This window comes from Chelonia mydas, chromosome 6 (assembly GCF_015237465.2).
Source record: "Chelonia mydas isolate rCheMyd1 chromosome 6, rCheMyd1.pri.v2, whole genome shotgun sequence".
Classification (NCBI taxonomy): Eukaryota; Metazoa; Chordata; order Testudines; family Cheloniidae; genus Chelonia; species Chelonia mydas.
Window position 1 is genome coordinate 95395475 of NC_051246.2, and position 11298 is coordinate 95406772.

General features: G+C 42.2%; 1 protein-coding gene across 4 annotated transcripts in view; it reads right to left on the minus strand.

Moving 5' to 3' along the window:
• Positions 1 to 11298, minus strand: part of CEP128 (centrosomal protein 128) — a 428984-nt gene that overhangs the window by 216925 nt on the left and 200761 nt on the right. The window lies entirely within an intron of this gene.

Sequence of the window (11298 nt, forward strand, 5' to 3'; positions counted from 1 at the left end):
AATTTTCATGATGCTGTTATGTTCTTTCGGATGCACAAAGCCACCAGCAGTTAGAATCATAGAATATCAGGGTTGGAAGGGACCTCAGGAGGTCATCTACTCCAACCCCCTGCTCAAAGCAGGACCAATCCCCAACTAAATCATCCCAGCCAAGGCTTTGTCAAGCCTGACCTTAAAAACTTCTAAGGAAGGAGATTCCACCACCCCCCTAGGTAACGCATTCCACTGTTTCACCTAGTGTTTCACCTAACACATTCCAGTGTTTCACCTCCTAGTGAAAAAGTTTTTCCTAATATCCAACCTAAACCTCCCCCACTGCAACTTGAGACCATTACTCCTTGTTCTGTCATCTGCTACAACTGAGAACAGTCTACATTTGGAACCCCCTTTCAGGTAGTTGAAAGCAGCTATCAAATCCCCCCTCATTCTTCTCTTCCGCAGACTAAAGAATCCCAGTTCCCTCAGCCTCTCCTCAATCATGTGTTCCAATCCCCTAATCATTTTTGTTGCCCTCTGCTGGACGTTTTCCAATTTTTCCACATCCTTCTTGTAGTGTGGGGCCTAAAACTGGACACAGTACTCCAGATGAGGTCTCACCAATGTCGAATAGAGGGGAACGATCACGTCCCTCGATCTGCTGGCAATGCCCCTACTTATACATCCCAAAATGCCATTGGCCTTCTTGGCAACAAGGGGACACTGTTGACTCATATCCAGCTTCTCGTCCACTGTAACCCCTAGGTCCTTTTCTGCAGAACTGCTGCCGACCCATTCGGTCCCTAGTCTGTAGCGGTGCATGGGATTCTTCCGTCCTAAGTACAGGACTCTGCGCTTGTCCTTGTTGAACCTCATCAGTTTTCTTTTGGCCCAATCCATTAATTTGTCTGGCCCCTCTGTATCCTCTCCCTACACTCCAGCATATCTACCTCTCCTCCCAGTTTAGTGTCATCTGCAAACTTGCTGAGGGTGCAATCCACACGATCCTCCAGTTCATTTATGAAGATATTGAACAAAACCGGCCCCAGGACTGACCCTTGGGGCCCTCCACTTGATACCGGCTGCCAACTAGACATGGAGCCATTGATCACTACCCGTTGAGCCTGACAATCTAGCCAACTTTCTATCCACCTTATAGTCCATTCATCCAGTCCATACTTCTTTAACTTGCTGGCAAGAATACTGTGGGAGACCATGTCAAAAGCTTTGCTAAAGTCAAGGAACACCACGTCCATGGCTTTCCCCTCATCCACAGAGCCAGTTATCTCGTCACAGAAGGCAATTAGATTAGTCAGGCATGACTTGCCCTTGGTGAATCCATGTTGACTGTTCCTAATAACTTTCCTCTCCTCTAAGTGCTTCAGAATTAATTCCTTGAGGACCTGCTCCATGATTTTTCCAGGGACTGAGGTAAGGCTGACTGGCCTGTAGTTCCCAGGATCCTCCTTCTTCCCTTTTTTAAAGATGGGCACTACATTAGCCTTTTTCCAGTCGTCCAGGACTTCCCCCGATCGCCATGAGTTTTCAAAGATAATGGCCAATGGCTCTGCAATCACATCCGCCAACTCCTTTAGCACTCTCGGATGCAGCGCATCCGGCCCCATGGACTTGTGCTCGTCCAGCTTTTCTAAATAGTCCCGAATCACTTCTTTTTTCACAGAGGGCTGGTCGCCTCCTCCCCATGCTGTGCTGCCCAGTGCAGCAGTCTGGGAGCTGACCTTGTTCGTGAAGACAGAGGCAAAAAAAGCATGGAGTATATTAGCTTTTTCCACATTCTCTGTCACTAGGTTGCCTCCCTCATTCAGTAAGGGGCCCACACTTTCCTTGACTTTCTTCTTGTTGCTAACATACCTGAAGAAACCCTTCTTGTTACTCTTAACATCTCTTGCTAGCTGCAACTCCAGGTGTGATTTGGCCTTCCTGATTTCACTCCTGCATCCCCGAGCAATATTTTTATACTCTTCCCTGGTCATTTGTCCCATCTTCCACTTCTTGTAAGCTTCTTTTTTGTGTTTAAGATCAGTAAGGATTTCACTGTTAAGCCAAGCTTGTCACCTGCCATATTTACTATTCTTTCTACATGTCGGGATGGGTTGTTCCTGTAACCTCAATAAGGATTCTTTAAAATATAGCCAGCTCTCCTGGACTCCTTTCCCCGTCATGTTATTCTCCCATGGGATCCTGCCCATCAGTTCCCTGAGGGAGTCAAAGTCTGCTTTTCTGAAGTCCAGGGTCCATATTCTGCTGCTCTCCTTTCTTCCCTGTGTCAGGATCCTGAACTCGACCATCTCATGGTCACTGCCTCCCAGGTTCCCATCCACTTTTGCTTCCCCTATTAATTCTTCCCGGTTTGTGAGCAGCAGGTCAAGAAGAGCTCTGCCCCTAGTTGGTTCCTCCAGCACCTGCACCAGGAAATTGTCCCCTACGCTTTCCAAAAACTTCCTGGATTGTCTGTGCACCGCCGTATTGCTCTCCCAGCAGATATCAGGGTGATTGAAGTCTCCCATGAGAACCAGGGCCTGCAATCTAGTAACTTCTGCGAGTTGCCAGAAGAAAGCCTCATCCAGCTCATCCCCCTGGTCCGGTGGTCTATAGCAGACTCCCACCACGACATCATCCTTGTTGCTCACACTTCTGAACTTAATCCAGAGACTCTCAGGTTTTTCTGCAGTTTCATACATGAGCTCTGAGCAGTCATACTGCTCTCTTACATACAGTGCAATTCCCGCACCTTTTCTGCCCTGCCTGTCCTTCCTGAACAGCTTATATCCATCCATGACAGTACTCCAGTCATGCGAGTTATCCCACCAAGTCTCTGTTATTCCAATCACATCATAATTCCTTGACTGTGCCAGGACTTCCAGTTCTCCCTGCTTGTTTCCCAGGCTTCCTGCATTTGTGTATAGGCACTTGAGATAACTCACTAGTCACTTCTCACATACTGAGAAAGATCCTCCCTCTTTCTCAGTATGAGGCAGGAGCCCCCCCCCCCCCCCCTCACGCGCTCCTGCTCGTGCTTCCTCCCGGTATCCCACTTCCCCACTTACCTCAGGGCTTTGGTCTCCTTCCCCCAGTGAACCTAGTTTAAAGCCCTCCTCACTAGGTTAGCCAGCCTGCTTGCGAAGATGCTCCAATGAAAGGCCCCTTTGAGGAAGCGGATGCAGTGCCAGTAACCTCTCCCTTGTATAATGTTAAACCAGCGACGTTCCAAGAAAGAAAAAGGAACATCCACTCTACTGAAGCCAAGGTACAAGAATTTCTGACCACAAAAGACATTAAGAACAGGCCCTGGTGGAAAGACGGAGTGTTGTAAACTGGCAAGGAGGAACTTGTGGGTACCATTCTTGGGAATGTGGTATTGATTAGGTATTGGGGTTTATTCCACAGGCTGCACCCTGTGTTTCTGGACAAGTGCCTTCACCTTGCACTGCTCTCCCTAATTGGCTTCCAGACAATGAATATCAAAAATGCTTGCTACCATAACCACCAAACCCAACATCCCTTCCTCCATTGGCCTCACCACTGCCCCCACAACCTACCCAAATGTAGATGATACTGTATATTCAAATGAAGCCCAATGGCCGAAACCTTCACATTTAAGTGATTTATGGAAATTTTGCTCAGAGAAATTATTTTTTAAGGTTCAGAACCGTTCACATGAGCAAATGATTCAGTGGAGAACAGATGGGGTGGTGGAAATAGAAATATATCATATCACCGCTACGAAGCCCCAAAAGTCAGAAATTGAAATTGATGGGGCTCGTAGCGGGACAGATATGATGGCCATTCCTGGAGTTTGTAGCATGATAAATCAAAAAGGCCCTTATTGTTATCTGGTCACTCAACTGGTAAATAATCAAACAAGTACCCAAAAAGTCTGCTCTGCTGCTGAAAAAATTTCCTGTACTGAAAATGTCCAAATAACTAATAATTTAAACTGTATCATATTGCAGTACGCCCCGTCCTATGCTATTGATGCTGAGGCCTCTCAAAAGCATATAAAGGTGTTCAGCCATCAATTGTGGTACTATACTTCATCAAAGAAAAATGAGTTGGCATTTCAATGGACTATAATTAATGCTACACTAGGGATGTCATAGAATCATAGAATATCAGGGTTGGAAGGGACCTCAGGAGGTCATCTAGTCCCACCCCCTGCTCAAAGCAGGACCGATCCCCAACTAAATCATCCCAGCCAGGGCTTTGTCAAGCCTGACCTTAAAAACATCTAAGGAAGGAGATTTCACCACCTCCTTAGGTAACGCATTCCACTGTTTCACCACGCTCCTAGTGAAAAAGTATTTCCTAATATCCAACCTAAACCTCCCTCACTGCAACTTGAGACCATTACTCCTTGTTCTGTCATCAGCTACCACTGAGAACAGTCTAGATCCATCCTCTTTGGAACCCCCTTTCAGGTAGTTGAAATATAAAGGGAAGGGTAAACACCTTTAAATCCCTCCTGGCCAGAGGAAAAACCCTTTACCTGTAAAGGGTTAAGAAGCTAGGATAACCTCGCTGGCATCTGACCAAAATGACCAATGAGGAGACAAGATACTTTCAAAGCTATATGGGGGGGAAGACACAAAGGTTCTCTCTGTCTGTGTGATGCTTTTGCCAGGAACAGAAAAGGAATGGAGTCTTAGAACTTAGTAAGTAATCTAGCTAGATATGCGTTAGATTATGATTTCTTTAAATGGCTCAGAAAATAAGCTGAGATGAATAGAATGGATATTTCTGTTTTTGTGACTTTTGTAACTTCAGGTTCTGCCTAGAGGGATTCTCTATGTTTTGAATCTGATTACCCTGTAAGGTATTTACCATCCTGATTTTACAGAGGTGATTCTTTTTACTTTTTCTTCAATTAAAATTTTTCTTCTAAGAACCTGATTGCTTTTTCATTGTTCTTAAGATCCAAGGGTTTGGGTCTGTGTTCACCTATGCAAATTGGTGAGGATTTTTATCAAGCCTTCCCCAGGAAAGGGGATGTAGGGTTTGGGAGGATTTTGGGGGGAAAGACGTTTCCCAAGTGGGCTCTTTCCCGGTTATATATTTGTTAGACGCTTGGTGGCGGCAGCAATAAAGTCCAAGGGCAAAAGGTAAAATAGTTTGTATCTTGTGGAAGTTTTAACTTAAGTTAGTAAAAATGAACTTAGGGGGTTTTCATGCAGGTCCCCACATCTGTACCCTAGAGTTCAGAGTGGGGAATGAACCTGGACAAGGGACTATAAAATTTACACTGCCCTTATCTAGTTTTCAGATTACCTCTGTATATCCTAATTGTTCAAAGGGAGCTGCCATTAGGTTGGCACAGCAGCAGGCCTAGGCTTCCGCTAGAAAAAAAAAGGCACTTGACTGGACACCTATTGGATGGTGCAAATAGCGTGGCTGCAATCTGTAATATCTATAAAGGTCAGCAGCATGAGGAAAAATTGGGACAGTTGGAAAAAGCCACAGGCCTTATTACTGGAGCACAGCTAACCCAGGTTCAGGCTGGTGTTGGTGAATTATATGTTATCTCTGCCCTTAGTTCAATGACCAAAAAGCTGTTAACAGAGATGGTATTGGGTATCACCAACGACAGAGAGGCATTGCAGTGGGATCTGGCTTGTTCGGAGGTTCAGAATTTTCTGAATGACCAGATCGCGGCCATTCAGAAGGATCTTGAACATCAGGCGTGGCCTATTGCCCTTACAAATACCTCAGGAGTTCCATCTAATCTGTGGCTGTGGAAACATACTTGGAGATTTTCTGAGTGGAGATGCAGACATTCATAGTGCTCCTTCCAAGCATATGTGCCGGTCGGAGGGGTATGGACTTCCACCTACCAAATCCTGCCGGGTCCGTGGCGAGGATACATGTGGGATTGGATAATTCACCAAAAGATTTGGGAACTTAAACTACCTGGTCTGCCCAACCGATTCATAGTCAGTGCTCCTGGAGTAACACCCGACATTTGGCTAGGGGTTGGAAGCCAATGGACACTTTGGCCGTTAGAACCCCCTCAACTTCAGTGTGTATGTAAACTAAAACCAGGAGAGGTTGTCACTGTTCATGACAAGATTTGTTGGGAGGGTATGGGACACGGGACTACCCTGACAGGACACTTACTTTTCCAAGCTAATAATAGCTGTGTGCATGTTGAGACCACCACCTTAAATGACATACATTTTAATCTCACCACAGCTGCAGGCAATCATAAAATGTATTGGCCTGCAGATAAAGCTCTACAATTTGCCCAAAGGTTCCAGATACCCTTTAACTGGACTACTCTAGTATGTGACAGATTCCAAAATCTGCGTTCACTGCTATTGGAGGTTCAAAAAATTTCCGAACAACAGGGACAAATTCACATGCTTCAAAACATATAACACGCTGAAAAGAACGCCTTTTGGTACACAAAGTAGACATTCTGTAGGCAGTATAAAACTGATGTATTATGTTTTGTGACTAACGCTATTCGGCAATCCCAACCACATCATATTATCGCCATGGGAATGTTGTTGCTTTTACTGCTGTTTAGCATAGGTTGTGTTATTGTTGCTATAAAAGATGTATTTACCATAGCCTGTCCAGCCCTAAACCTGCCAGCCTCAGTGCAAGGAAGCAGGTGGCACTAATGATGGTAAATGAAATGTATGACACAGTTTGGGCAGAAGAACATGAGAACTAAAAGGAGGAAATTAACAGGCTCATGGGTATGGAAGTTTAGGCCCAATTAGTGGTGCCAAAAAAGACACCAAAGGGGGGAATGTGGAGGAAAATCTACTAGGTCTAAACTAATAGGCCTAAAACTTTGGTCAAGCTAACTGTGTGTATAAAGCATAAGAAGAGGGTAAGAAAAATTCCATTAAGAAGCAAATAGCAACAGCTCAGCTTGTTTTGCTATATTCCAAGTAAGGCAAAGCTACCGTTGAAGCTTGCACTATTTGCCAAATAAGGAAAATGCTGTTAAAGGAAGTGTGTTTAACAGATTGTGGTTTTCAGCTATATAAGCTCCTGTATTTTCTGTTTATGGCAGAGCAGCTCCGGCTGACTCTCTCTGTATGCGCATGCTTAAATAAAGAGGCCCTCAGGCTTTGTTCCGATCCAAACACAAGGCGTGGTTAATTTTTCCACAAAACCTATCTTCCGACAGTGGCCAATGCCAGGTGCCCCACAGGGAATGAACAGAACAGGTAATTGTCAAGTGATCCATCCCCTGTCGCCCATTCCCAGATTCTGGCAAACAGAGGCTTGGGACACCCTCCTTGCCCATATTGGCTAATAGCCATTGATGGACATATCCTACATGAATTTATCTAGTTCTTTTTTGAAGATGAAAATACATTTATTATTATTTACGTTCTATGAAAATACATTTATTTAACTGAAATCCTGGGGTCCAGAGATAACTGTAATGTATTTTGCTTCCTAACTATTATTCTCAAAGTGCTTTTGAAAATTAAAGCTTTTGTTCTTTAAATATAGGTTGTATTTCTTAACTCTAGAGGTATTCTGTTTGGGAACAGGTAGGGGAAATAATTGAGATGACCCGGAGGAAGATGGATGCAAAGTTCTGTGCAAAGTTTGACAACCAGGACAAATCAAAGATTCCAAATCATAATTTGACACAAAGCATAAAGTGAAGAAATGGAAAATTTATAATCCCACTCTAGCAAGAAGTAGTTCTCAATACCTGTCAAATTTTCTGTATTTCTCTCTCCACGGTTTTTAGGATTTTTTTTTTTTAATCAGAGACATAAGTCTGCAAATAGGATCTTTGTTTCTTAAGAGTTTAGCTGCTTTCGCTGCTCATTCTCAACCTCAAAATTTTAATATAAGGAGATGATTTTCCCTCTTTGTACAGCTTAAAAGACCCAGTTTAATTTTAATTGAAACTAGTTAGTGAATTTATTCAGAGTAAGTGCTTTAAGTTTGAGGGAGATGCACTGTATTTTGCCTCTCATAAAGCAGGGAATTCAACCTTTGTATTAAGTGCAAAATGGAAGTGAACCTTAACTGAATTTGCAATCAGTGCCTCCATAACACCAACAGATGCATCATAATATATAATTGAGCACCTTATTTGACAGAAGTTATTACAATTAACAATTATGGATGTTAATGCTGTAATCCAATGAATGGCCGTAGCTGAATTTAAGAAAAAAATAGTACCTACTATTAACCTCTTACATGAACTTTAGAGTGAGACAAGAGGATTCCTTAAGGACTCTGCAGATATAATTTGCTTCAATATCAAGAAAAAAAAAGAAAGAGGGTATTACTGATTTCTCTAGAATGTGGTGTTTAAAGTGAAGGAACAAGTAAAAGACTATGAAAACAAACTTTAAAAAGAAAACTTAATGGCAAAAAACAGTTACCATAGGGTCCATATACATTTCTAATCTAGAAAAGAATTCTTCTAAACCTTCTTTAAGGTTCTAGCTAGGTAAAGAGACGGTGAACTTGTTAAAGATGGGAACAATAACTGCATACTGGAACCAACATTTGATAGGTCTGAAAATTTCCAAGGACAAAGGGATAAGTACTATTTTAGCAAAAAGAAAAGGAGTACTTGTGGCACCTTAGAGACTAACAAATTTATTTGAGCATAAGCTTTCATGAGCTACAGCTCACTTCATCGGATGCATTCGATGAAGCTCACAAAAGCTTATGCTCAAATAAATTTGTTAGTCTCTAAGGTGCCACAAGTACTCCTTTTCTTTTTGCGAATACAGACTAACATGGCTGCTACTCTGAAACCGTACTATTTTAGCTAAACTTATTAATTTCCATGGTCTAAGAGATGACTGGAGCAACTGAACGCAAGGTTTTCACTTATTTCTCTCATCCACACACAAATAAGCTATACAGATTTTTACCATACATTCTCTTTTACCATTGATTGAAAGCAGCACGACTTCACACTCTTATCACATCCCAGTCTTTCTCTGACAAACCTAACAGGAGAGAGGGAGTTGAAGAGCTTTGAGCAGTGCAGCTATCTGTTTGGCAACTTTGACAGCAGCCAAATTTGCCAAGCTCCCTGTGGATCACTGTCTGAAAGTCTCCAATGGAGGAACCACGAATGGTTTATCAAGAAGAGACTAGCTGGAGAGACATTCTCCAGGGCCATCAGGCATTTCTGCTGTGTGGTGTGGAAACAAGACTATATGAATGATCGTTGATATGAGGCCACACAATATGCCCAACTCCAGCACTCAGTAATAATGTCTCCTGCTCCACTGTACATATCCTTTCTCTGTCACCCTCTTGGAAAGCCGGCCAAATGTCTACTAACAGAGCACTTCCTAAATCATTGTATAACTCTTCCTACCCACTGCCCCATTAATACATGAAAATGAAAGTCATGCACTGTAGATGGAGTTTTCGAAGGCCCTGGATGGGGTTTGTAGGAGGGACTGTATCTTGAAATCAATGGATTTCACACAGGTTCAGGGGTCTGCTTGTGTGAATCAGCTTGTGGAATAAGGCCCAAAGACTGTATTTGTCTAACTAATACTATCAGATACAAAGCAAGAAAGTGAAATACTAACTTCATAACTCTTTGCAATAGAAAATATCACACTGATTTACATATTTATTATTATTGGCATTACCATAACGCTTAGGAGCCCCAGTCACAGACCTGGACCTCATTGCGCTAGGTGCTTTACAAACACAGAACAAAAACAATACTGTCCCAACTCCAAGGAGTTTATGATGTTTTAGCTTCACTCATGTTTTGTAAGTAATTTTGAAAAATAAAAAGTTATAACAGGAAATGTTATATTAAAGAAATTAATCATACGTCTTTTCAGCCTCCTGCTGTATTACTTTTTTCTCATGCCATCATATGAGCTTCATCATGTGGAGAGTATCTCTGTAGTTGAAGTTTCACCCTACTAGAGTGAACTACTAGAAATACCAATTGAGTGCATTATATGCCATAGCATGGCAAAATACAGAACAAACACAGCAGGAATAATTTCTCTCTAAAACAGCAGTTTAATTGAATGTTATTCAACCGCTGCTCAGAATTCTGACGTGAAGTAACTATACAAAGCTTTAGTGAATATAAACCCAGCAAAGATAAGATTTGAATTTAACCTATGTTGCCTAATGCTATTGCCAAAACTGATATCAGTTTTACTCTGAGAAACAGAACTCTTCCCTACTTTGCCTGTATCTCAAATTCAAAAGCAATTATTTCTTTCTTAGCAGGCTTTAAAAAGGCAGACGCCCTTGGGCATTCAGGCACAGATAGTAAAAGCCACAAGAATGAAAGTCCAATCAAAGAACAATTTAGGTTTCTATATTTCACATCTCAACATTTCAATACAGATATTTTTTCTGAAGAAAACTAACACGATGAACACCTGCAGATTCTTTAGAGAAAAAGTGTAAAGATACTACACAGTAATGATTTTATTAGCTAACAGCTTGTCTCCATAGTAAGTTACTACATGGACTTTCACTGCACTGTAGCCATGGGATGTTATTGCATGGCAAGCTGGTGAGTGGTAGATTCACACACTGCCTTGATAAACATAAGAATGGCCATGCTGGGTCAGACCAATAGTCCATCTAGCTCAGCATCCTGTCTTTTGACAGTGCCAATGCCAGGTGCTTCACAGGGAATTAACAGAACAGATAATCATCAAGTGATCCATCCCATGTCACCCACTCCCAGCTTCTGGCAGAGGCTAGGGACACTTCAGAGCATGGTTCTGCCCATCCTGGCTAATAGCTATTTATGGACTTCCAGTTATTTGTTATGAGAAGGAGTAAATAACACTTCTTTATTTACTCTCCCACACTAGTCATGATTTTACAGACCTCTATCATATCCCTCCCTTAGTCATCTCTTTTCCAACCGGAAAGTCCCAGTCTTATTAACCTCTCCTCATATGGAAGCTGTTCCATACCCCTAATCATTTTTGTTGCCATTTTCCAATTCCGATATACATTTCTTCAGATGGGGTGACCAGATCTGCATGCAGTATTCAAGATGTGGGTGTATCATGGATTTATATAGAGGCAAAATGATATTTTCTATCTTATTATCTATCCCTTTCCTAATGATTCCCAACATTCTGTTAGCTTTTTTGACTGCCACTGCACATTGAGTGGATGTTTTCAGAGAACTATCCACAATGACTCCCAGATCTTTTCCTTGAATGGTAACAGCTAATTTAAACCCCATCATTTCATACATATAGTAGGGGTTATATTTGCTAAGGTGCATTATTTTGCATTCATCAACATTGAATTTCATCTGTCATTTTGTTGCTCAGTCACCCAGTTTTGAGAGACCTT